General features: G+C 38.6%; 1 long non-coding RNA gene across 5 annotated transcripts in view; it reads left to right on the top strand.

Moving 5' to 3' along the window:
- LOC116084496 overlaps positions 1-24,884 on the top strand; it is an 82,780-nt gene extending 57,896 nt beyond the window's left edge. For all 5 annotated transcript variants that reach the window (XR_004116135.1, XR_004116132.1, XR_004116134.1 and 2 more), the window contains 2 exons: positions 2,630-2,719; positions 24,611-24,884. This is a non-coding gene — a long non-coding RNA (uncharacterized LOC116084496). The remainder of the gene's footprint in view (positions 1-2,629; positions 2,720-24,610) is intronic.
- The last annotated feature ends 492 nt before the right edge of the window (positions 24,885-25,376 follow it).

Raw genomic sequence — 25,376 nt, 5'->3', positions numbered from 1 at the left:
TATGTGGTGTGACTTCCTCTGTTTGTTATTGAGCTTTCAAGTTCCTACTCTGAGATATCTTCAGTTGTTTTATGTAGGCCCCTAGTGCTGTGAATTTGTCAGATAGAGCAGTCCTCATTATGTCCCTAAGTTTGAGTGTGTTGTATGTTCATTTTCATTCAATTATAGGGAGTCTTTAATCTCTTTCTTCATTTCTGTCTTGAAATATTTTTTTATTCAACAGAGAGTTGATCAGTTTCTATGAGCTTGTGAACTTTCTGTTGTTTCTGTTGGTGTTGATATCCAGCTTTAATCTGTGGTGGTCTGATAGGATGCTGGGTATTATTTCAACTTTCTTGTATTTGTTGAGACTTGCTTTGTATATGAGGCCAAACCTGGAGAAAATTCCATGAGATGTATAGTAGAATGCATATTCTTTTGTGTTTGGGTGAAATGTTCTATAAATATATATTAGGTCTTTTTGGTTTATAATCTCTGCTATGTCTAATATTTCTCTGATTAGTTTTTATGTGGATGACCTGTCCATCAGTGAGAATGAGGTACTGAAGTCTTCCACTATCAGTGTGTGTGGGTCACTATGTGATTTAAACTTTAGTAGTGTTTCTTTTACAAACTAGGGTGCCCTAGTGTTTGGGGGATAGATGTAAAGAAATGAAATAAAAATCTTGGTAGTTTTTTTCCCTTGATAAGTATGAAGTGTCTTTTGCTTAGTTCTGTCTTAAAGTCTTTCTTGTTAGGCATTCAAATGGCTACAACAGATTGCTTCTTAGGTCCATTGACTTGAAATATCTTTTTCCAACCTTTTACTTTGCAGTACTGTCTATCTTTAATGTTGAAGTGTGTTTCTTGGATGTAGCAGAAAGATGGATCCTGTTCTTATATCCATGCTGATAGCCTGTGTCTTTTTATTAAAAAATTGAGGCCACTGATATTAAGAGTATATAAATGCCCAGTGATTATTGACTCCTGTTATTTTGCTGCTGCTGCTGCTGCTACTGGTGGTGGTGGTGGTGGTGGTATTTGTGGAAGTACCTGTGTATGTGTGTTTAGTATTTAGTGTTTTAATTATTATTAGAGAAGACTGTCTTTTCTTGGTTCAACTGGTGTTCTATATGCTTTTTGTGTCATTATAGGCATCGCCTTTATTAGGTTAGGAAAATTGTCTGCTATGATTTATTAAAAACATTTTCTGAGCCTTTGGACTGAGTCTCTTTTCCTTCCTTTATACCCATTATTCTTAGGTTTGTTCTTTTCATGGTGTTCCAGATTCCCTGGATGTTTTTCCTTGGGAATTTTTAGATTAGCATGCTCTTTGATTGATGTATCTGTTTCTTCTATTGTAACTTCAGTGCTTGAGATTTCCTTTTCCATCTCTCATATTCAGTTGGTGAAACTTTCCTCTGTAGTTCCTGTTCCAATTCCTATATTTGTCATTTCCAGGAAGAATTCCCTCACTTTGGATTTTCTCTATGGATTCTATTTCCAGTTTCACATCTTGAACAGTTTTGTTTCTTTTCTTATCCTTTTGTTTGTGTTTTTCTGAATTTCTTTAAAGGACTTATTCATGTCCTATTTAGGAACATTTATCAAATTAGTAAAGGCTCTTTTAAGTTCTTTTCCTTGTGCTTCAGTTACGTTGGAGTATTCAGGTCCTTCTGTGCTAGGATACGCAGACTCTAGGGGAGACATATTGCTCTGGCTATTATTGACTGTGTTATTATTCTGGGTTTGGGATGATTGTAAGTCTAGGTTCTAATTTCTGGATTTGTCTTTGTTGACTGGATGGTTTTTTCCCATGGTTTCTGTTTCTTCTATGGATTTTTGGATAGTATAATGACTACATGTTGCCTGTTTTCCCGGTGTGTTGAATGGGTAACGCCTCTTGGTGTTGGAAGCTGGAATACCGAGATGAGTCCAGGAGAAGAAAGTTACAGAGGAGAGGGTCTTTGTCATTTTTCCAGGTTGGAGTCAGAGAGAAAACAGAGAACACAGCAGATTCCCAGCTAGAGAGCTGGGGATGAGTCTGGAGGGAGTGGATCTCTGGACCAGTAGGAGAGTTGTGAGTCTGTATTTAACCCACTTGTTGCCCTGGGACAAGTGGCCCTTGGGTTAGCATGTGTGTGTCTGTGTGTGTGGGGGGGGGTGCTAGAGTTAGAATCAGGGACAAGGCAACAAATGGTGGGATCCACAGTAGAGTGGGCAGGGAACAGGGAAGGCTTCAGTCTATGAGACTAGGGAAACAGAGAGGAGAAGTTCTCTGGGATGCCTAACTGGTTTTCTGATAGGCATGGCCTGTCCTTTAATGAGGGGTGCCTGCTAGATTTGTAGTCTGGGATACAGCAATGAGTGGAAAAGGAGAATATGAGGGGATGCTATGTGGGCGCTAAGAGATATTGGTGGTGGGTGGTCTGTTGTAGCACTAGGGACAAGACTAGAAGACTGTGTCTGAGGGAAATAACGAAGCCAGATTACCCTCTAAAGAACATAACATATGCGTATTTTCAATACATATGTACCATCCCCATTTGAAATGCTTCTTCCAACAATGCCTTATTATTATTTTAGTTGCATAGTCTTCGCCAAAAGTATTTTAAACAACAACATACATTTGCCAATTGACTTTTCTCAGGAAAATTCTGTGATCATACCCTATACTCCATCACCCAGGAAGAGTTGGCCTGAAAGAATGATAAAGTGCCTTACAGAAAACCAAATTAAGGTACCAGTATCCTTTGAGTTAGAACTATTGCCTAGTGATACTATGTACATTTTACTAGTGGCTAACGTGTGCTTTTTCCCTGTTTGCCACATATAAGGGGAGTCACCTAGTAAGTATTTTGTAGCTCTTAGATATTCAATTCTTGTGACCTCAGCAGTTTTGCCCTTACAAGTCTTAGTTCCAAAGGGGGAAGAGGAGAATATTCACAAAAACTGACAACAACCTCATTAAGTTGGAAATTACAGTTTCTCCTCAACAATCTATTGAATATCTTGGCAGAAAATGAAGTTTTCTTCTAACTGGGGTTATTTATATCAATTAACTGATGAGAACTGGGAAGCTTCAATCAATAAAACAGAAAGGTAGTTATGGCTGAAAGAGTCAGGAAATATGTCTGGAGCTCAGAGGATTGCCTCAAGCAGCAATTTCTAAAAATCAAACTCAATAAAGGCAATGACAATTCAACAGAGGCAGAACTACAAAGAACCTGGGTGATAAAAGTTTCTCTCTAGTATAGTGAAGCTGACATGTTCCCACAGGCCTATTTTTCCAACTGGTGGCACTTTTTTTGGGAGACAATAAAAATTTTAAAGAAAGGGACTAAATGGGAGAAAGTAGGTATGGGAAAGGTGCTTTTACTAAGTGTCTTGCTCCAAGCCTTTCTCTGCCTCTTGATGCTTCCCTGGCCTCAATGAAATAAGCATCTCTCCACTGCATCTTTCTGCCATGATTTTCTGCTTTATTGCAAACCTATAAACAATGATCCTAGCAACCATAGACTGAAGCCTCTAAAATCATCAGCCAAATAATTACTTTCTCCTTTCAATTATTTTGCTAAAGTATATGTCATAGTAACAAAATACTAACTACTGTGACCTTAACCCTTCAAAGAAAGAATCCCAGGTATCCCAGGTTCTGGATAAAAGCAAAGAAAATGGAAAATGTGCTACAGAAGAAACTACCCTAAAACTCAATGCAAGAACTAGCACCGTGATAGCTTATTGTGCTATAATATAGTAGCTATACCATCTTTGTATATAATCATTTTTATCTGTCATTTTCTACTTTTCACCTTTCCTCATTTTTTCAAAGTCAGTATGAATTGGTACCTAAGGCTACATTTCACCTCATAGCCCTGAAAAATACCCATGGCTATGGAGGAAGATGCTCTATCATTTGCAGGTTGACTCTTAAGTTGGGTAGAGTGAATGATGGAAATTTTCTTTCCCATTTGGCCAGAAAACAATAACCTTGATACAGTTATTGTTATATGCACATCCAATAAAGACCTGGATGTGAGAAACAGTAAGGCAGGCTTATCTGTTTGCCTTCAGATACATTATCTCTCTGATCACCATCTAGAAATGAAATCCTGCTAGGAGACTGAAGCAGGAGTGTGTAGCAGCAAAGCTGGAGTCAGATAGGAAGAAACTGTTCAAAAACAGAGATGGATTGAGAGGAAAGGGCCAGGATTGCAACTTGAGTAAAACTGTCATATAGAATCATACTGCTGACAACAGTGTAATGAGTGAATATGTCAGACTGGGTGGAAGATTTAGACTTCTCTTCCAAATCAACTACACTTGACATTCTGAACAAGAGAGATCTGCTTCTGGAGAATCAGGGTGCTCATGGGGTGCCGAAGGAGCCTTGCACAGAGTACAAAGATCCTACAGAAGTTGTCATCACAGATGGAGAAAGAATGGGCTTCAAGCCAAGTAGTTCTAGATTGTAATTAAAATCAATCACTCCATAATTGCTTACCTTACTTGCCTGCATTTTGACTTTGAGTTCAATGTTGTGTGAGTTCAAAGCAAGTATTGGATATAAATCCTGTGTGACTGCTGGCTTATGAAATTAACATCCAGTTAAGACTAGACTCGATGGGTGGTGGCACTGGGAGGACAACCTTAGCATGACAAAGGGACTTTTTTTCTCTTTAACCCCAGGCACTGGATTACTAAGGCAGAGTTCTGGGCACTAGAGGTGAACCAGAGAGAGTCTGAAGATCAGATGTGAGCTAAGAGGCCAGATCAAAATAGCAAGAACTAATAGAATGAATTTCAGAGACAAAGTTAGTTGCATTTAAAAATAAATATAGCCCCAGGGTATGCACCAAAAGTGCTATTTAGTGATATAAAAGTCACAGAGAATGACAAATCAAACACTAGAAGGGGGTGGGTAATGATCCCACTCTTGTGAAGACAGCAGGTTTCCTCAGACCATAGAGCACACAGCTGCTTAGTCCAAGAAAGCAAACCAGACTTCAGGGAAGAGGATGAGGCAACCAGGCAGCAGGGAGAATAATGCTCGCTCACCCTGGACAGAAAAATAAAGGAATGTGTTTGATGAACCTTGCGCACAGGGCAGCTGCTGGCCTGCTCTGTGTTGGAGGCTGGATCTGTGGCTAGGAGGATTTTTGAGCTCTGAGGTTGTATTTGCAAGGAATTGTTATTAGCCTTAAGAACTAGGAAAAGCTCCCAGGGCTTCTGGCCTGGTCTCAGAAATGCCCGAATAGGAGGAATTGCAAGCTCTATTTCAGACAGACAAGACACATAACCTCAGTGCTGTTTGCAAAGACTCCACTACAGAATCACGGCATTCCTAGGCGGATTTCTCCCCCAGTTCAAACAGCTTGTGAGTTCCTACTGTTTGTGCAGGCCCAGATCCCTGCAGGGAGGAGGGAGGACTTAAGAGAAAACCACTGAACTCAAGGAGCACACTGTCTAGAAGGAAAATGTGACATGCACTTAAATATGTATTGAGAAAGTGACTGGGCCACTGAAAACAGGAAGAGATGAGATTATTATTCCACAAGCTCCTGGTGTAGCTCAGACTTCCTGGAACTGCCTTTGGCAGACTCTGCCTGAAGCCTGTTTGCTCTGTTTTGAATACGATCTTTGTTATGAATATGATTCTATACTTACTGTTGGCAATCACCATTTCCCCAAATGTCCTAGGATTATCCAGCCCTTTAACAGGATCTTAAACTAGTGTTTGGGGATCTATCCATCAAAGCAAACCCCATGTCAAAACTCTACCACAGGGTTTAAGTCATCTTGCCTGGAAGCATGAAGCCTGCCTTCTCTCTCCTTTCACTTACTTGCCCTGATGGCTCAGGTCTCACATCCCAGACTCTCAGAAAAACACTTGCTCCAATGAACTGACCAATGTCATACATACTTTACACTACTTATTCTTACCTTCAGCTGTGACTGCTTTCAGACACTATGCCCAGAAAGCCAGAGACTGTGCACTGGTCACCCGCAAGGGCTTTAGTTGTACTCTACCCATCATTAGTGTGTTTATTCCAGGGCCATTCTGATTGGTGGTCTGTTACCTCCTTTAATCTCCAATACACTTAGGGGCAAGAACATTGCAAATCACAAAGCAGCATATATACAAGAATTACTAGGATAAAAATTTCTTAGGCATTTGAATATTGAATATTGAATGCACTGTGAATTAATAATATCTGTATTTGGTTGCAAGTAAACTGGTTCCCAAATCATAACCTAACCAAACCAGGCCTATGATAAGGTTAAAATAGAAGCCAGGTTTATATTTGTTGACCTCCAGAATCTGCAAATAAGGTATTACTTTACAGGAGCCAGAACTAATACCAGCCATGCGCACAAGAGACTTATCAAATCTTTGACAAATGAATAAGGGTAGCAGCTTTTTAGACACTATGAATCCATAGTGAGCAAAGTTCTAGATATCAAAACCATCAGGTTCATTTACAGAAAGGCCAGTAGGAACCAAATATGAAATAAAGGGAGTGGGGTACAATCTTGACCTCTTTGTTAAAGATGTTCCAGATCAATAGGTAAATATATATTTGAGCAAAACAGTTCACTATTATCTACATGTTAAAGCACATTATCAATGTTACTCAGGTAAGACAATAGGTTTCATAGAAAAGTTAAAATAAGATGGTGCTTGAAAGGCATGAAATGGGAAGAATTGTAGAGAGTATGGCACAGAAGATGATGGAGCAAAGAATAGAAGTACCACATGAACTGCATCCCATTCCCCAGCTTGCCAGATGCGAAGGCTCAGCAGAGGTAAAGAAAGAGGGATAGGGTTTAGGCTGGAGAAGTTTTCTTCTTGAACTGAAACTGTAGCTCAGGTTGCCTTGGGCATCCTCAGTCAGAGCTGGACAGTCACTGCTGCTGAAGGTTCTCTGAAACCACCCCCCATCCACACCTTCAAACCAAGCTATTGTAACCTTTGTACAAAGGCCTTCCCTGAGCTCTGTGTCTGGTACCCCTCAAAAATTGAGAATATTTATATGTTCTTTTCTAAAACATGATCTCACAACATAGGGTGGCTTGGAAGTTGCTATTTAGCTCAGCTTTGCTTTCAACTCATGATGATCTGGCCTGAGGCTTCCACATGTTGTGATTATAGGTACGTGCCACCATACCCAATAAGAGCATTCATGTTGTATCCAGCTACTGATCTCTAACTACAGGGTTTTTAACTATGTCTCATTTCCATGTAAGATATAGAAGAGACTCAAAACAACTAAAGCCTTATGGTTTGAGTGGTACAGAGGGCTAAAAGAGGTGTATAATGATTTGTATATGCTTGGTCCAGGGAGTGGCACTATTAGAAAGTGTGGCCTTGTTGGAGTAGGTGTGTCACTGTGGGCATGGGCTTTAATACTCTTGTCCTAGCTACCTGGAAGCCAGGCTTCTCTTAGGGTCCCTCAGATGGAGATGTAGAACTCTCAGCAACTCCTGAACCATGCCTGCCTGGACACTGCCATGCTCCCACCTTGATGATAATAGACTGAACCCCTCACCCTGTAAACCAGCCCCAATTAAATGTTGTCCTTATAAGAGTTGCCTTGTTCATGATGTCTGTTCACAGACTAAGATAGAAGTTGGGACCAGGGACTGGGGTATTGCTGTGGTAGGCCTGACCATGCTTTTGCTTGGAAAAATGTGGATTTGGGGACTTTGGCTTTGGAAGGCAGTGGGATGCCTTAAGTGGGGCTTAGTGTGCTATCCTAGTAGGAATATGGAAGAAATTGTGGCTCAAAGTGATTTGAATGTTGCAGACTTGGCTCAAGAGACTTCAGTGGAGAAGAATTTCCATATATTGTGTAGAGATTATTTTTGTGGTAGTTTGGTGAAGAATGTGGCTATTTTAAGCCATTGTCCAAAGAGTCAAACCTGAGGCTAGAATGAGGAGATTTAGATTAATTGCTTTGAAAAAGGAAGTCTCAAAACAGCCTGGTTTAAGTTTCGTTGTGTGGTTACTAACATTCACTCTTATGAAGAGCATTTTAAGAAAAAGGTACAAACTGAGAAAGGAAAAATGCAAAATATATGGTTCAAGTATTAAAGGGCACCAGGAAGTAGAATGGAGATGGATCCTATGTTCTACAAGATAACTGGCTAAGGGAGTAGGACTTTAAGACAAGATCCGACCCAGCTTTATTTAGGTCCAAACATGGTGAAACACACCTTTAATCCCAGGAGATAAAGCTAAGCAGATCTCTGACATCAAGACCAAACTGAGATAGAGCAAGTTCTAGGTGAAGAAAAGCTTAAGTCCAGGCATGGTGGTACATGACTTTAATCCTCCTTTAATTCAGGAGGCAGAGCCATGCAAATCTATGAGTTCAAGGTCAATATACAGAGCAAGTTCCAGTGTTACCCTCCTGATTTGAAGCCTGCCTCTCTTAACCACACCTCTCTGCCCATCTCCTGCTATTTGCCATGCCTCCAACCTAGTTCCAGTTACATTCGGAGGCTCCACCTCCGCAGAGAAAAAAGGAAGTCACTGATTGGACTGGCATGCTGACGTACTTGGGGGGAGTGATTTTGCCTCAGGTATTATACCTGTTTGGGGAACAAAGGAAGGGCATTAAAATGGAAGATGGCTGAGCATTCACAACTCCCGTCTAATTTTGTAAACCAACCACGTGGACAGGTATACCTGTGGCCACTCTGTCTTTTCCCTAACTCTCTCTTGCTGCTGCTCTTCTTTCTAACTCCATTTTCCAGGTACCCTACCTCTTTTAACATTGCTGCAGGACAGCAACATTTCAGAACAGCCAAGCAGTGAGGGAGTTAGAAAACAGAAAGCTGGTAATAGAATAAAGGGGCCATAATCTAGACCCAGCAAGCAGTAGAACTTGGCAGCTTTGGCCATCTGGTTCTAGCTTTATTTATTTTTCTATTAGATGTTTTCTTATTTACAATATCTCCTTTCCCAGGTTCCCCTCCAAAAAAAAAAAGGAAAGAAAAAAAACAAAAACAAAAACTAAAAAAACTAAAACAATCTCTTGTTCCCTCCTCCCCTCCCCTGCTGACCATCCCACCCTCTCCTTCTTACTGGCCCTACACTGGGGCATAGAACCTTCACAGGGCCAAGGTACTCTCCTCCCGCTAATGATTGGCTTGGCCATCCTCTGCTATATGCATGTTGCTGGAACCATGAGTCCCCCCATGTGTACTCTTTGGTTGGAGTTTTAGTCCCTGGAAGCTCTGAGGGTTCTGGCTTTAGAGACAAAAGTAGAAGGGATTACTGGGACAGTGGATGCTGGTTAGCTAGAGTTAAGATATTAGCAGTGAGAACAGCATTACTGAGGTGTTTCAGACCCAGCCAAGGTTGTACTTCATGCTGCAGCTGGACTTACTGGCAAGTGTTTTCTGAGAGCGCAAAGGAGCTGTGTTCCAGAGACAGCCAGGGTTGCACTTCCTGCTACAGCTGGACGTAGTAATGTGTAAGAAACACACAGGTAGTACCAGTTTTGAAAGTATGGAAGGGTCATGGAGAGCAGCTGAAGCATGGCACTGTGAGAGACCAGGGAAGGCCATTGGTGAAGGTGCAGCCTCAGTTGAAGTTGATGGCTAGGCCTAAAGGGGTCATGCAAAGAAGTTGAGGCTTGGCACCATAAAGAGAGCCTATGAGAGGCTACTGGTGAAGCCTCATTGCAGTTGAAGACCCCAGCATTTTTGAGATGCTAATACCATGGGATGACCACCAAGAAAAGCAGCATCAGTGGAATAGAGTCAACCGGAGCCTAGAGTGCTACAGAGAGAAGAGCTAGAGATGTGACCCAAGTCCTTTGGAGGAGCCTAGAAGATCATGTGTGAATCCCAAACATTGGAACAAGAAGCTGTGAAGTTGAAGTTGACTTGGAGACCCCAAGGTGTTTGAGATTCCAGAGCCTTGGAATATCTGCCAAGGACAGCTGCTAATAGGGAGTGAAACCAGCTCAGGAGAAAGAAGTTTGTTGCAGTCAACAAAGCTGAAAAAAAAAGTTGGAGATCTGAAGATTGTTTGACATCAGACAAGGAGATGCAGAGTCTGCAGTTTGCCCAGCTGGTTTCATGTCTTGCTTTGTGGATTACAGTTAAGTAAGTGGATGAATCTCAGAAAAGACTTTGAACCTTGGACTTTTAACATTGTTGAGACTGCTATAGACTATGGGGACTTTTGAAGTTGAACTAAATGTACTTTTTTATTATGCTATGGCTAGGTGTAGGGCGGTAGTCTGTTCAGGCAGCCTGGGTCCAGCCGAGTATAATTCTGGAACCCTGATGACCCAGTTGGCAATATTTCTGCCTGCAAGGAACAGAAGGTGTTCGGCCATAATTCCTGGGACCCTGGCTCATGTTTCAGTCCCAACCCCCAACAGCTGCCCCAGCAAGAGAGTTGTGTGATATTGGTCAAGCCCTTTTGCATGCAAATAAAGATTCTCAGCCCAAACCAATGAGAGATAACTGCTGTCAAAATCCGGACCCCCAAAACTGTGTATATATCCTATCTAGGGAAGTAAAAGCGCTCAAAAGATCTACTCGGTTTTCTGAGCCTTTTGTTCTAAGAGCTGTAACACTTGGGAAGAGGTCTACTTGCCCGAATCGCGGCCTGAAGCTGCACTGCACTCCTCACTGGCTAGTTGGTCTCTCATAGGCCCAGCCCGACACTACTGAGTACAGGGTAGTGCGGAGAAAGGGAGCAGTCTGGAAGACACAACAGAGAAGGCCCTGCCTGTGCTCCCTTCCCTTTGCTAGGGCTCTTGCACCAGGTCGGGCCAGAGATCTCTGTGGAAAGCATCCAGCACATAGGCCCACAGCTAGGTATGGCCTCCATAGATTCGTATGTTTGAACAAGTCTATGGGGGTCAGAGAGTATAATGTAATGTTTTGTATATGCTTGGCCTAGGGAGTGGAGGTGTGGCCTTGTTGGGATAGGTGTGTCACTGTGGGTGCAGGCTTTAATATCCTTGTTCTAGCTGCCTGGAAGCCAGTCTTCTAGTGCCCTTTAGGTGAAGATGTAGAACTCTCAGCTCCTCTGGCACCATGCCTGCTTGAATGCTGCTATGTTCGCATCTTGATGATAATGGACTGAACCTCTGAACCTGTAAGCCAGTCCCAATTAAATGTGGTCCTTAAAGAGTTGCGTTGATCATGGTGTCTCTTCACTGCAATGAAACCCTAAAACAAGGTGGTTTTGCAAGTTCCAGTTTCTAACCTCTGATTTCATAGCCAGCACATTCTCCCAAAACAAATAATTCTAAGTATTGTTTTGTCAATTCTCTTTCAAATCCAATTCAATAAACACATTCTGGGTCCCTTCTCAAGAGCAGGATGTTAAGAACTGGAACTCAATAGAAAGTGAAATATAACCTTTATTCTCAAGGAATTTATAATCTAATGAGAAAAAAAACACAACTAAACATATCACATTAGAAAAACAAAACAAATACAATGGAAGAATTAAGTTCAGGTTGCTGAAGGGATATAAAAAGGATAGGAATTAGTGCTAGGAATTAGGGCAGGGCTTCTTAACAGGAGCCAGATTCCACAGCTAGAAGTAAGTGGGAAGTGATTTTAGTATTAATGGCACTATTGATAATGATAACTGTTTTCAATAGATGCCATGAAGTGATTATGCTGAATAATACTGCACCAACACAAGCAGAAAAGCTAATACAATATGAAGGTAAAGTAATTTGCCCATAATCAAGTTAAGCAGTCAATTCTCTCAATCTTTAATGGATCAAAAAAATTAGCAAATGAGTTTGAGGAAAACTGAATAATACAATAAATAAAGCTAATTTGGTAGCTACGTGTTTTGTGCTGCTCAGTCTTTTAAAATATCTGTAGGATATTGAAAATAAAATGAAACGTATACATAACAGTCATCTGGAAGCTTTAACTCAGCCTAAATGCTGGGATTATATTGAAACAAAGCATAAATTATAATCAGTGCTTTTATGAGCCTTAAAACAAATGAAAGAGTTGAAAAACTCAATGACGGGGTAGAAAGACAAAGTATATTATGTTTGGAATGAGCAAATGGACTTACCTATATATAGTTGGCAAGTATTTTAAAAATATTGATTCCTAGAGATATTGGTGCTTTACTGATTTGGGGGTGGGTGGGGTTGGGTGGGGGCCTGTTTTCTTTTGCTTTATTTTTTCAGTAACATGTTTCTACTCTAGAATTTAGCTAATGATGCATTCATAAAATTATGTGGCTGCTTTGTTTCAATTTTTTTGAAAAATCCTGTAGTAGTGAGAATTTTTTTCTTGAGTATTTGGCCTCACATGAACCAGAGATTTCCATTTCCTTTCCTTAAGAGATGAAACGGGCTTGCTTTGGACTTCTGTCTAACCTTTACCGTTTTGTTTACATTCATGTCAGCTTCCTGAAACTCTGTAACATATACCTGTTGTGATGAGCCTACAACAAGAAAGGCTTCTTTGGTCACATTTCAGGTACTTCATCATGTGGCTTCCTGGCCCATTGCTTTGGATCTATGGTGTCACATTGTGGTAGGAATGCATGGCTGAGAAACCAGAGAAGGGGAAGAAGAACAAGGACACACAGTCTGCTTTGAGAATGCATCATCAGTAGTCAGAACAGCTCTCAACAGGACCTTCTACTTAAACCTCTGCCACTTTCAAATAGAACAAGGCTGGATGAGTGCTCATGAGCATTCCAGATGCAATTTACAGCCACATTCTTAGCATATTCCTGAGGGTAGACTAAAGTCTACAATATTGTTAATCTCCATTTTGTCTTCTATTATCATTTCCCTTCCTTTATTTTTGGTGGAGGGGCACTAACTACATAAAATATTCTTGCTATTTTTATTTATTATCTCCTGTCAATATTCTACCAATAAGGGATATTGGTGTGTTGCTGTCTCTTTTAATTATTCATTTATGTTTTAAAATCACACTAATGATGCATTACTAAAATGAGGAATCAACTTTGGTCCTATTACACTTGAGAAGTTATATTACAAAGGAATTCTCTCTGTATGTGTGTACATGCATGTATACATGTGTATATGAATGTGTGTGATTTCTCTCATACTAACAATCTTTATTTTGAATTATCAATTTATATTAATTTTTACTATTTCACATTTGACATGATGCTTTTCCGCTTCACAAACATTCTACTTTCATTCTTCATACCTACCACTTAGTACTTTCCAAATGAAAAACTAGAGAATAGTATATTTTATGCATGTAACACTTTCCTCTGATCTGATTGTGTTTTTTATTCTTTATCTACGACAAACTCTGTCATGATGTTATTTTTGTTTCAAACAATGAGATTTATTTTATCAACAAGCAAATCTGACACAGTATATATTTATATGGGCATTTATGTATACACACACACACACATATATATATATATATATATATATATATATGTATATATATATATATATATATATGGGGGGTGTGCCTGGAATCAACTTGAAAGGAAATGTGGGAGAGGTTCAAGAGAGGGAATCTGGGAAACATTGGCAGAAGGAAAGGACAAGGGGAGATGATGTCATTCTATTTAAATTAAAAACATAGTAAAAAAGTAAAAAAATAATAAAGTTAATATATACAAGCAAAAAATACATTCTTTATGTATAACTTATTATTTTCATCTTCTTTTGCTTTTACTTACTGATATGTTTCTGATGTCATGGGATTTTTTTATTTAGCTTTAGCTACATCATTATGAATTTCTTCTATTGCATGTATACCAAAACTTTTTATGCTTTATTTATCAGAAAATGCTTTCATCAAACTCTTCATTTTGAATGATGATTTTCATTTCTATGGGATTCCACACTGAATGACACACTCTTTCCTTGTTGGGCATTAAGATTAATGATGCCATTCCATGGGTTCTGGTCTTCTCTTTTCCCCGTGAAATATTTGACAGGCATTATTATCTTTATTTCCATTGAATGTTGGGGCATTCACTACATGTCTTCAAGACTCTTGGTTTTCCAGTGACCTGAACACCATCAGCAGTGTTTCCCTCCAATTCATCCTATACAGTAAGGATTTTACAACTATAAATCAGTGCATTTCATTCAGCTTTGTAATTATCAGCTATTATATTTAAATGTTTTATCTATAAGATAATTTGGGAATAGTTTTTCAAATCCTGTCTATATGTTTGATTATATATTACCACATAGTCTGTAGCTTGTTATAATTTTTCTATTCATTGCTCATTTCTTCAGATAAGATGATTTATTTGACTCTGTTATCATCTTGAATATCCCCATCTCCTCCTTACCCTGTTAAACGTCATTCAATGAATTTCTCAATTGAGTTTAAAAATTTTTTCTATTTGTATATTTTTTGTTCTCTTTTCTTTTTTCTATAATGATTTCATGTCATCATTAAAGTAATATTTACTTTCATTTTGAACATATTTCCTTAATTTGTTCACACATATTTATAGTAGCTACTTTAAAATTTTGTGATTTTTTTTTCTACTAAGGGCCATCATGTGGTTTGTCTATATTTACTCATTCCCCTGAAATACATGTCAATGCATTCTTTTTTCTTTTTTTTTTAGTTCTTCCACTGCTCAGCAATTCTTGAGTCTACAGTAGATATCTTGTATTAAGTTGTGTGAATTTGTTTTCTGATATCACCTTCTTAAGAGTATGTATTTTCTTTGCTTTAGCAAATAGTCTTAATATCACTTTATCTCATTAAAATTTGAAAGGATATTTTTAATATTTAACTTTTTACTTCTTAACATTTTAACATAATTGACTGAAACCAAATTGTGATTCTGTCCAGGGAACCAGAAACAAATTTCATCTGGAACCTCCAGTGTCCACACTAGAAGAATTATCTACTAGGCAACACACAACCATCACACTTGTTAGAACTAAAGCAGGAAAGCAAACCAAAGAATAAAACACAGACAGAACAAATACAATGACAGTTATTGGTACCTAGAATTACAGTGTTTCCAATCCTGGAAGCCTAGAGATCAGTGTAAAATACAAACAACATCAGCCATGACAGCATGTCCCACTAGAGCACAGAAGCCCTACTCCAGCAGGCCCTCCTGATTATTCCAACAGAACTGCAACACAAATAAAAGATCTTAAAACAGCCTTTAAAAATATGAGGTCCTTAAAGCAGAAATGAGTAAATCCCTTTAAAAAATTCATGAAGACATTAACAATGGAAGAAATGAATAAAACCATTCTAGATCTGTAAATGGAAATAAAATCAATAAGGAAAGTCCAAACTGAGGGAAATAAAAAAAAAAAAATGAACAGAAACCACACAGTTAAGTTTCACCAACAGAATAAAAAAGATGGAAGAAAGAGTTTGAGGCACTGAAGACACAATAGAAGAAACCGATGCATCAGTCAAAGAAAATGTTAAATATAAAATAATCTTGGCACAAAATACTCAGAAAATCTGGGACACTAGAGAAGCCCAAATCTAAGAATAATAGAAATAAAGGAAGGAGAAGAAACACTGGTCAAAGGCACAGAAAATCTTTTCAATAGAATCATAGAGAAAAAAATTCCCTAGTCTAAATGGCTCTGAAAGTATAAGAAGCATACAGAACACCAAATAGACGGAACCAGAAAAGAAAGTCTTGTCGGCACAGGATAATCAAAACACTACACAGAGAACAAAGAGGGAATATTAAAAGCTGCAATGGAAAAGATCAAGTATCATATTAAGGTAGACCCATTAGAATAATACCTGACTTCTCAATAGAGACTCTAAATTCAGAAGGGTCTAGACTGATGTTCTCAGACTGTAAGAGACCACAGATGCCAGGCCAGACTATCATGCCCAGCAAAACATTCAATCACCACAGATAGAAAAAATAAGACATTCCATGATAAAATCAAATTTAAGCAATATCTTTCTACAAATCTAGCTCTACAGAAGATGCTAAAAGGTAAATTTTAACCTAAAGTGGTTAATTACATGCAAAAAGCCATAGGGACTACATAATTTTAGACCATCGAAGTCAAAAGAAAGGAAGATCATGCACATGCCACCACCTCAACTACCACCAATCATCAACAGTATAACAGCAATCAATAATCAATGATATATTTCAGTATCAATGGTCTCAATACCTCCACCCCACCCCCTGAAAAAGACACAGACAAACAGAAACGGATCCATTTTCTGCTGAATCCAAGAAACATGCTTTACCATGTAGGATAGATACCATCTCAAGTAAAAGGATTCCTATCAAATGTGCCTAAGGAATAATCTGACAAAATATACCTCAAACAAAAAGTAATTAGAAGAGATAAGAACAGTCTTTTTCCTCAATTGTTTATATTTATTTTTTTAAATTAATTTATTTTTTACACTCCATATTCCATTCCCCACCCTCACTCTGATACACCCTTCGATTGCTCCATATCCCACACCTCCTACCAATCCCCATGTCTTCATATGGATGCCCCAACCCCCCATCATACCTGACCTCTAAACTCCCTGGGGCCTCCAGTGTCTTGAGGGTTAGGTGCATCATCTCTGAATGAACACAGACCCAGAAGTCCTCTGAAAGATATAGAACAGTCTTTACAGACTCAGCAAAGGGAAAAAGTTCACCAAGATGGCATTTCAATTTGTATCATCTATGCCCCAAACACAAGGGCACCAAGCTTGTAAAAGAAACACTACTAGAGCTTAAATCACATAGTGATGCCCACACATTGATAGGGGAAGACTTCAATACCTCATTCACACCTCATCCAGACTAAAACTAAACAGAGAAATACTGAATATAATAGAGGTTAGAAACCAAATTGACATAGTACATATTTACAGAACATTTCACCCAAGTAAAAAAGAATATGCCTTCAACTCTAGACCTTCTAGAACATTCTCCAAAACCGATGTCTTACGCAAACCAAATCTCAACAAATACAAGAAAACTGAAAATCATCCTATCTGACCACCAGAGTAAAACTGGATAGCAACAGCAGAAACAACAGGAAGCTTCCTCACTTATAGAAACTGAACAACTCTCTAGTGAGTGAAAAATAGGTCAAAACACAAATTAGGAAAGAAATTAAAGACTTTCTAGAATTGAATGAAAAAATACACACAACATGCTGAAACTTATGGGACGTAGTGAGAAGTGTTCTAAGAGGCAAGGTAACAGTACTAAGTGCCTACATAAAACAAGTGGAGAGATCTAATACTAGGAACTTAATAGCATTCTTCAAAGCTATAGAACAAACAAACAAAAAATAAATCACCACAGAGGAGTATACAGCAAGAAAGAATCAAACTCACAGCTGAAATCAGTAAAATAGAAAGGAAACAAACAAACAAAAAACAATACAAAAATGATACTAAGAGTTGAGAAAACCAGTAAGATTGACAAACATTCCAAAACAAAAAGATGGAGAGAGAATATCCAACTTAAAATTAGAAATAGCCAGACAGTGGTGGTGCACACTTTTAATCCTAGCACTTGGGAGGCAGAAGGAGGCAGATTTCTGAGCTCGAGGCCAGCCTGGTCTACAGAGTGAGTTCCAGGACAGCCAGGGCTTCACAGAGAAACCCTGTCTCGAAACAAAAAACAAAAAACAAAAACCAGAAAACAGTTAGAAATGAAACAGGGGTTAAAACCACAGCAACTGATGAAACAACATGCTTTAAATCCTATACTCTACTGAATTGAAAGTCTAAAAGTAATAGATAATTTTTCAATAGGGCTCACTTAGCAAAATTAAATCAAGATCATATAAGCAATTTATATAAACCTATATAACCACTAGTGAAGTACAAGCCATCATTAAAATCTCTCAAACAAATAAGAGCACAGGACCAGATGGTTTTAGTGCATGATTCTACTAGACTTTTAAATAAGAGTTAACATCCATCTCCTCAAATTATTCCAAAAACATGGTAGCAAAAGGAACTTTGTCCAACTCATTTTATGATGCCAGTTACCCTGATACTCAAACCACATAAAGACCTAACAAACAAAAAGAGTTATAGACCAGTTTCTATCATGAACATTAAATGCAAAATAACTAAATAAAACTTGCCCATCAAAAAGATCATTCACCAAAATCAAGTAGGCTTCATTGCAGAGATTCAGGGATGGTTTATTGTATATAAATGATAAATGTACTTCACCATATAATACATATATAAATGTAGTTCACAAACTGAAAGACAAATCTATATGATCTCATTAGATGTTTTAAAAGCCTTGGACAAAATCCCACAGCCCTTCATGATAAAAGTCTTAGAAAGATTAGAGCTACAAGAGACATACCTCAACACAATCGAGGCAGTTTACACTACCTCTGTAGTCAAATTTGACCTAACTGGAAAGAAAGTAAAAAATCCCACTAAAATGAGGAAGGAAAAAAACGTGGCTGTCCACTGTCTCCATACTATTCAATATAGTACTTGAAATCTTAGCTAGAACAATAAGACAACAGAAGATCAAAGGATACACATTGGAAGGTAAGAAGTCAGTGTCTATGGTAGTTTTAATATGCTTGGCCCTGTTGGAGTAGGTGTGGCCTTTTTGGAGTAGGTGTGTCACTGGGTGTGAACTTTAAGACCCTATTTCTAGTTGTCTAGTAGTCAATCTTCTAGCCCCTTTCAGATGAAGAGGTAGAAATCTCAGTTCCTCCTGTTCCACACATGCCTGGATGCTACCATGCTCCCACCTTGATGATAATGGACTGAACTTCTAAACCTATAAACCAGCCCCAATTACATGTTGTCCTTATAAAAGTTACCTTAGTCATGGTGTCTGTTCACAACAGTAAAACCCTAAGACAGTGTCTTTATTTGTAGATAATATGATAGTGTACATAAGTAGCCAGAAAAAACTCCACTGTGAAACTCTTTCAGTTGATAAACACTTAAACAGACACATTAATCAAAGAAATAAAAATAAAGACCCAGACATAAACCCATACAAGAATAGACAACTAATTTTTGATTTAAAAAAATCCAGAAATCTACACTGGAAAAAAAAAAGACAATATATGAAAATCAAAATAGATCTATACTTACCACCCTACACAAAACTCATGTCAAATGGATCAAAGACTTCAACATAAAACCATATGCCCTGAACCAGATAGAAGATGGGGAACTCACTAAATTCCTGTGAATTCCTGTGTCTTGAACTCAATGACACAGGAAAATTACTTTCTAAACAGAAAACCAGCATTTGGGCAGACACTAAGATAAACAATTAATAAATCGAACTCATGAAAACTGAGAAGGTTCTGCATGGCAGAAGTCACTGTCATTTGTACAGAGCAGCAGTGTATAGAATGGGAAAAGATTTTTATCAACACTACGTCTGATAGAAGATTAATGTCAAAAATACATAAAGAACTCAAACACTAGATATCAAGAAAACAAATAATCCAATTTAAAATGAGGTACAGATTTAAGCAGAGAATTTTCAGTAGACAAAACTTAAACAGCTAAAAAACAATTTAAAAACTGTTCAATGTTCTTAGCCATCAGGGAAATGCATATTAAAACTATTTGGAGATTTCACCAATCAGAATGGATAAAATCAATAATACAATTGACAGCTCAGGCTGGTGAGGGTGTGGAGCAAGAACACTCATCCATTGTTGATGGGAATGAAAACATTATACAATCCTATGCAAATCAATATGGGGTTTCATCATGAAGATAGGAATCAATATTCCTCAAAAATCCAGCTATAACACTCTGGGGCATAGTCCTAAGGGTTGCTCTATTCTACCACAAGGACACTTGATCAACCATGTTCATTGCTGCTGAAATAATAATACCTAGGAACTGGCATCATGAAATTTATAGGCAAATGAATGGAACTAGAAAAAAAATATTCTGAGTGAGTAACCTAGACCCAGAAAGATAAATATGGTATGCATTCTCTTATATATTGATATTAGCCATTAAATGAATAATAAAAAAACCTATACAACCCATAGACCTAGATAATTTAGGTATTAAGGAAGGGATGTGAGGCGTGGTCAGGGAAACACATGGATCTCCCTGGAAAGAAGAAAAAGAATTGATTTTATGAATGGACTAGTATAGGGAGGGCATAAACAGGAGGATCAAGTTGGGGAGGAGGGGCAAGATAGGTTTGAGAGAGGGAATTTGGGAAGAGATAGCTGGAATTGAGGGGTAATTAAAGGATGATATGGAAAACTAGTACAGTAGAAACTCCTTAAAATATAGGAGGTCAATCCTAATGAGGTCTCCTAATAGTATGGGGGACAAAGTACCAACCAACTGGCCATTTCTTGTCACCAAATATTCCAGTACCAGAATTCAGTTGCATGATCCAAGAAGACCCGTGGAAATCCCCAAACAACCTAGTCTGTTACCTAGACCATTGGTTGTTCTACACAAACTGACACCAGGTTCCATCACCAAAGACGACATGCACATAATTGAATATGGATAAGTTCAAATCCTCATGGCTGCCATTTTATGGTTCTTAATTTGGACTCCAGTTCTCTGTACTAGCCTCAGAAAACTATTGCCTAGGCAGGAGACTTGAGCCATGAAGCAGATTATCTAATGAATGACAGGTTTATTTGTTTGTTGTTTTTTCCTGCCTTGCTGTTTTCAATAGTTGTGTGTTCACCATTTTACATAGTGACAGTGATTTCTTCATAGGACTTGCTAATACATATGCTTTACTTTATTACAGTAGCCACCATAGTAATGGTGTCACTGGTTGCCATAGAACCTAGAGCCTACACCCCTGCTTGAGATACAGAAAAGAGAAAAAATTATCAATAAAATGACCCTAGAAATATTCTGCTGTACTCATAGATGAGAGCTTATATCATGAGAGGCTTCCTCTGGCAACAAATAGGAATAAACAGATACAGTTACAGATATGGATACAGACACAAATGATATAAGACCCACAACTAGATACTATGTGGAGAGAGAGAGAGATAGAGAGAGAGAGAGAGAGAGAGAGAGAGAGAGAGAGAGAGAGAGGGAGAGAGAGGGAGGGAGAGAGAGAGACCTTGGAACACAGAGCTCAAAATAGAAAGATTCCACCAAATCCCTTCCCTCAGAGCTCAGGGAACCCCACAGATGAGGAGACAGAAAGAGTATAAAAGTCAGATAGGATGGAGAACATCAGAAGAACAGGGCCTTCTGGATGAACTGAGCTCATATGAACTCGGAGGCTGAAGCAGCAAATATGGGGAAAACCATGGTTCTTCACCATGCCCTCTGCATATATATTATAGATATTAGGTTAGTATTTTTATGAGACTCCTATGTGTGTGAACTTGTGAGTCTTTGATTCTTGTGCTTACTATCAGGGCTCTTTTTCTTCTGTTGGGTTGCCTGGCCTAGCCTCAATATGATGGTTTTGTTTTTTATCTTATTTTACCTTATTTGTCATGTTTTGTTGTAATCTCTTAGAAGCCTATTCTTTTTTTAAAGATTTATTTATTTTATATATATACATTGTAGCTGTATTCAGACACACCAGAAAAGGGCATCAGATCTCATTACAGTTGATTGTGAGCCACTATGTGGTTGCTGGGATTAAAACTCAGAACTTCTGGAAGATCAGTCAATGCTCTTAACCAGAGCCATCTCTCCAGCCCCAAGCCTGTTCTTTTTTATTGAGATACAAAAAAGAATTGGTTCTATAGGGGAGGGAAGGGGAGGGAAAAGGAAGGGATGGGGGAAGGAAGGGAAGGAAGTAGTAAAGGAAGGGGAAACTTTTATCAAGATATACTGTATAATGAAAGAATCTATTTTCAATTAAACACACAAAAAAATCATTCTGAGTGAAGTATCCGAGACCCAGAAAGATAAATACAATATATATTTTCTTATATGTGAATATTAGCTGTTAAGTCAATGATAACCAAGATATAACCCATAGAACCACAAAGGGGAGTTAGAAAGTAAGGGACTAGAAGGTATAGACAGATATTGTTAGCAAATGGAAATTCAATAGATACTTAAGAATGGATAGGGGAGCTAGAACAGGAGGATAAAGTAGGGAGAGGGAGTTGAGAAGGGGTTGAGGGTAGAAATACAGGGAGAGACAGAAACATTAAGGGGCATTTGATAGTAGTATGGAAATTTAATACAATAATAACATATATATATGTATATATGTTATATGAAGGTTATAAATGAAATTACCAAATAATACAGGAAACAGAGTCCCAATCAGTCATCCTTGCCACCAAACAAAACTTCCAATACAGGTATTGGCTACATCTAATTGAGTTATTGGTCAAAGGGGTCCAAAAAATTCCCAAACAATCCAAGCTATTGCTAAGACAATAGGTTGCTCTCCACAATCTCACAACAAGGCCTTATTGCTGAAAGCAATGTCTACAAAACTCATTGAACATGGAGAAACTAAGCTGGTGCCTACACAGATCCTTTACACCTACATTCTAGTGTGTTTAGTACAGGAAGGTACTTTGCATGCTACCAAAAGAGAAACACAACTGCCAAGACAGCTACAAACCCTTTGATCTTCAGTGGTGCTCTCTCTGCAAGATATGTTAAGGACAATGGTGGCACCAAGCTTGTGGAAGTAACCAACCAATGACTGATTTAACGTAAGTCCCACTTTACAAGATGAAACCCATGCACAACATTGCTTGGGTAATGAAGAACCCGAGACTAGCCAGCACAGGTACGTAGGTCAAAACCACATACTAGTGATAGTAAAACAAACTAACAAACTTGCTCAGCCATCGTTGGAGATGCCTCCTCCTTCAACAGATGGGAACAAGTATAGATACACCTAGCCAGACATCATGCAGAGAGTAAGAGACCTTGAAATGGCCTAAGTAAGATGTCTCCATTAAATTCTTCCCCTCAGAGATCAGGAAAACCCATGGAAAAGGAGGCCAAGACACCAAGAAAAGAGCCCTCTAAATCAACATGAGCAAAGCTCTATGGATTCATAGAGACTCAAGCAGCATGCACAGGTTATGCAGAGGTCTACACCAGGTCCTTTGTGCATGGCTTCCAGTTTAGTGTTTTGATGGCATTCATGAGTATGTGAACCAGTGGGGCTACGATTCTTGCGCCTTCTGTTGGGTTCTTTCCTTTTGTTTGTCTTGCTCAACTCTGATGTGATGGGGTTTTCTTTTTTAAATTTCATGTCTTATTTTGTTATATTTTATTATTTTCTCTTAGAAGCCTGTTTTTTTGTTTGTTTGTTTTTTTTGTTTTTCTTGTTGGGGGTGTGTTGTTTTGTTTTCTAATGAGAGACAGAAATTTAGAGGATCTGGATGAGAAGGGAGGTGGGAAGAAACTGGGAAGAGTAAAAGAAGGAAACTATAATCAGAATATATTATGTAAGAAGAGTCTATTTTCAGTAAAATGAGGAAAGTCAAATTTGTTTGCAAAGTTTCTACCTTACTAAGGCTCAGTCTCTAAACTCTGGCCTTCAAGCCCAGTGTCTATTCTTTTTTTTTTTTTTAATGTATTTTTTATTAGGTACTTCCTTTATTTACATTTCAAATGTTTTCCCCTTTCCTGGTTTCCCCTCCAGAAAAAAGCCCCTATTCCCTCCCCCCTCCCCTTGCTCACCAACTCACCCTCTCCTGTTTTCTGACCCTGGTATTTCCCTACACTAGGGCATAGAGCCTTCACCGGACCAAGCTTGCTAACAGGAGCCTGATATAGCTGTCTCCTGAGAGGCTCTACCAGTGCCTGACAAATAGAGAAGTGGATGCTCACAGCCATCCATTGGACTGAGCACAGCATCCCCAATGAAGGAGCTAGAAAAAAAAACCAAAGAACTGAAGGGGTTTGCAGCCCCATGGGAGGAGCAACAATATGAACTAACCAGTACCCCGAGAGCTCCCAGGGACTAAACCACCATCCAAAGACTACACATGGTGGGACTCATGGCTCCAGCTGCATATGTTGCAGAGGATGGCCTAGTTGGTCATCAATGGGAGGAGAGGCCTAGTGTCTATTCTGTCCTATATACTACAACAACCATGCTGTAAAAGTGTCACTGTAAATTTGCACAGGCCCACACAGACTCATACAGAGCCCCCCTACTCAGCTCTCCCTTTGTGGTAGTGCCTGGCCCTTAAATCCCAGACCATTTAATTATCTCAAATCCTCATGGCTGCCTTTTTATGCTAATTATTTGGACTGCAGTTCTCTGTACTACCCTCAGGAAGTTATTACCTAGACAGGAAACTTAGGTCATGATGCAGATTATCTAATGAGTGACAGGTTTATTTGTTTTGCTTGTTTTTTCCTGCCTCGCTGTTTTCCATAGTTGATCAGTCACCATTTGACATGGTGACAGTGACTTCTTCATAGGACTTTCTGATACATATGCTTTACTTTATTCCAGTAGCTACCTAAATGGTTATGAAGTAGTCTATCCCTGGTTCGTTTGCGCTCCCCTAGGTACTATTGATTCTAAGTGTCTTTTTCTATGTTTATTATGCATTGGCTGTTTTCATTGTATTGTTAAATCATAGAAGTTATTTATAGACTCTTTGTTTCTGGTTCTTCATCAGAAGTCCTAATTTTATATGATAACCAGGCAAAACATTTAAATATGTTAGTAACACCTTGTTTCTTTTCTGTCTAGAAACCTTCAAAAGAGTTCCATTGAGCATGGCATGAAGAAATTGGCATCACCTACCAGGTCCCAATCAGGCCATCTGCCCCTATATTTAAAGGGTATTATGATGCATTCTACGCCGGAAAATTTCTTGCATGAGAATGTGTGCACCTGCAAGATTATTTGGCTTTAAGAGACTGCTTTCCATATTACCAATTCTTCCTCATTTCCAGAAATTATCTTAAATACCATCTCCTCAAAAGTTCTCCAATGATCATTTTATAAAATTAATATTTCCTGTCTCTATCCTCACTGCTTCATATCATTACATCTTGTTGATTTTATTTGTGGTGCTAATCACATTATAAATTTGTTCCATTTATTTGCATGTGCACTACCTATTTTCCTTGCTATAACAGGTGACACCCACCTCCCTGGTGGTGATAAATGGAGCATGCTGGAAGGGCTGTATCCCTCCCATTTACTCTGGTGTTACCTTGACAATAGAGGCACAGAAGTTGCAATACTTACAAATCTACTGATACTGTTAACAATATTTTCAGATCAAAAGTAATTTCAATGGCTATCAAAAAACATGGATAAAATTAAACATTTTATGCTTTGTAAAACTTTGAAATGAGAAACAAAGTAAGACAATGTCAATGCTATTGAATATTGATCCAAGATGGAACACAATATAATTAAGGGTCAAAATGACACATTTGGGAAGAAGGAAACATACTGCCCCAAATTGCTTTTGAATGAAACTAAGTGGCCCACCCTGTTCTCTTGG

Source organism: Mastomys coucha, unplaced genomic scaffold, assembly GCF_008632895.1.
Source record: "Mastomys coucha isolate ucsf_1 unplaced genomic scaffold, UCSF_Mcou_1 pScaffold9, whole genome shotgun sequence".
NCBI lineage: Eukaryota > Metazoa > Chordata > Mammalia > Rodentia > Muridae > Mastomys > Mastomys coucha.
This window is presented reverse-complemented; position numbering and strand designations above follow the sequence as displayed.